Below are 2673 nucleotides of genomic sequence, written 5' to 3'. Positions count from 1 at the left end.
GCTCGGTTGCGCAAATCTTCAAACCCTTAATCCGGGTTATCAGAGTATACCACCCCTGGATGCACCTCCAAGAGTAGAAGGTCATCAGGCGGTCAACATAGGGCTCAATGCCCAGAATCCGGCACACCCACTCGAAGTGGCGAACCTTGGCAATCGCCATCGGATGCACCTCGGTCAGGTGCACACCGTGCCTCTCCAGGACACGGTACACAAACTTTGTCAATGGGAACCTAAGATTCCCATAAACAAAGAATGCAGCATATACCCCGATCTTGCCTCTGGGGGCATCGTACACCGTCTGATGGGGTTCAGGAAACTCAGGTTCGAGAGACTCGAGCATGAACTTCCTGACGACGTACTGATACAGATCGACAGGCAGAGCACACTGGCACTCGCCAGCAGTACTCTTGTCATCGGCTGTAGATTCGAGATCACGAGACGACATCTTGCAAAAGAAAGAAGAAAACGATTTCAAGAGAATGCTCGACTGAACGATGAGTATTCGCCGGAAATCGTTCTGAAGATGAAGAGAAGAGTGAAAGTGTGGATTACAAAGAACCCTCTCCCCCTTTATATACTAATCGCAATTAATGCGATGCATTTAATGCGGAAGAGAGAGAAATCGAAGGTGCAATGAAACTATGACACGTGGCAAAAAGCAAGCTGGCAACAGCTGTTGACAGGATGCATACCATTAATTTCGCGGCCACGCGCCCGAAAAAGCGTCTGGAATGACCATGTACTGTCACGTCACCATAACTTCATGCACGTCCTGACACAGTCAGAAGAAACCGTCGCACGACGTTTCAGACGTTTGGACTGTTCTTATCCTTTCACCAACTCTTCGAATTTCAAAATTCAAAAAGATTCAAAAGTAAGCGGGAAAATACCCCTTACCTTGGCAACCAAGTAACCGTAAGACGGATGCGGGTACAGTGTTGAGGCAAAACCCTTCACATACCTAGCACCCGCAAGGAATGGACGCCAGGAATACCTTGGAAGTAAAGTAACCGTAAGACGAGCGCGGGTACAGTGTTAAGGCAAAACCCTTCACATACCTAGCGCTCCGCAGAGAATTGAAACCAAGAAGGATCTTCTGGGCAATGCTTGCGGAAACGGAAATAACATCCCCGCATAGCGGGAACGTCGAGAACTACGTTGTTTGAAGCTCCAGGATGGAATTGGTGGTTTTAACATAATTGATCACTATGTTCAAAACTACCAAAACCTCATGGAGAATCCACACAAATGGGACTCAACGCTCCCGACTTGTGAGGAGGTTACAGACCTACCCGCATCATACCCAAAGATCAAGCAGGAAACTCGGGAATTTCTGCAAGTGACAAGGACTTCCGCGGGAAGAATCCCCATGGAAAAACTTAAAAAAAACCCTTTTCAAAACCCTTTGCTTAAGTCCAAAAGTTCACCTCACTTTATTAAACATTCATGAGAAGAACATTGGACTGGGGGGACTTGAAGAGGTAGGTCCCAGCAGAGCCCAGTTGGACCCGCAAGACTCACCTTGAAGAGGGACGTCTGCGCAGAAACCAACTGGATCCGCAGGACCAACCATGCTCAGAGACGTGACCTCCTTACGCGCAGTACGCAAGCTGTTCCCGCAGGAAATGCCTCCCAATGGTGAAGGACTCTGCATGTTCCCGCAGCTGCGGATACAAGCCATCAGGGAAGGCCACCCGCGCAGCAAGGCTACACGCACAAGGCACTTAGCTCTCAATCACTCAGTGTCACCTGAAGGAATGAGCAAAGCCGGGAACAATCCCGCACAAGGGCGGGAGGGGGAATACTCCCGCCCAAATAAGCCAGTCCGTACGATACGGGAAGATCTTCTGTACTGTACCTGACGAGGTATGGGCAAAAGATCTGACTAAAGATACGACAGCTTATTGACAACAGTATGGCGAGCAGCATGCTCCTGTACTGTATGTCACTATTAGCCGCTGCCTACTCACCAACTCCTGTCATACCACGTGCATAGCCGGCAGTTGGTGGAAAAGGAATAGTACACAGCAGGCCTGGTCACTATCAGCCGCTGCCTACCCACCAACTACCAGCAGGGCACGTGCGTAGGCCACTGTTGGTAGAACAGGAATACTATTCAGCAGGCCACACCTCCTTGGAAACCTACATTCGGCTATAAATACCCCAAATGGTATGATCATATCTTATCACATTATCATTATATTATACCTGATATCTGCTCTAGCAATCTCTTAATATACATTTATATTTAAAGAGCAATCTAGTCTGATTCTCACGCCGGAGGGTGGTCACAAGGAGGAACCCCCCCCCCCTTCTCAGTGACAAGCTCACGGTGTCTGTTTTGCAGGTTATCAGAAGAACCATCTTTTCTGGGTCTAACCCCTCGTGGGAAACATCTATCTAACCCCCAGGTTACTCGTAATCTGTCCGGGGTCCGGTTAGTGTTTCTTCAGGTATAGATGATAATCTGATTTGGTCCATGTGTTTGGCAGGTTTAAAATAGGGTGTTGTTATGATATCTAAGCCAACGGCATAGGTTGGAGAATAATATGGATTTAGTACCTCATAGCTTGTTACTTGGGTGTACTACTTCTTGGCTAGGCCAGTCAACACATCATTTTCTGGCCGGTTTCTGAGCCAACGGTTTGGCTAATTACTTTGCTATATTTTTAT

The sequence above is a fragment of the Bidens hawaiensis genome, unplaced genomic scaffold, assembly GCF_021521415.1.
Source record: "Bidens hawaiensis isolate Kalapana, Puna unplaced genomic scaffold, B.hawaiensis_p1.1 tig00003781_1, whole genome shotgun sequence".
Taxonomy (NCBI): domain Eukaryota; kingdom Viridiplantae; phylum Streptophyta; class Magnoliopsida; order Asterales; family Asteraceae; genus Bidens; species Bidens hawaiensis.
This window is presented reverse-complemented; position numbering follows the sequence as displayed.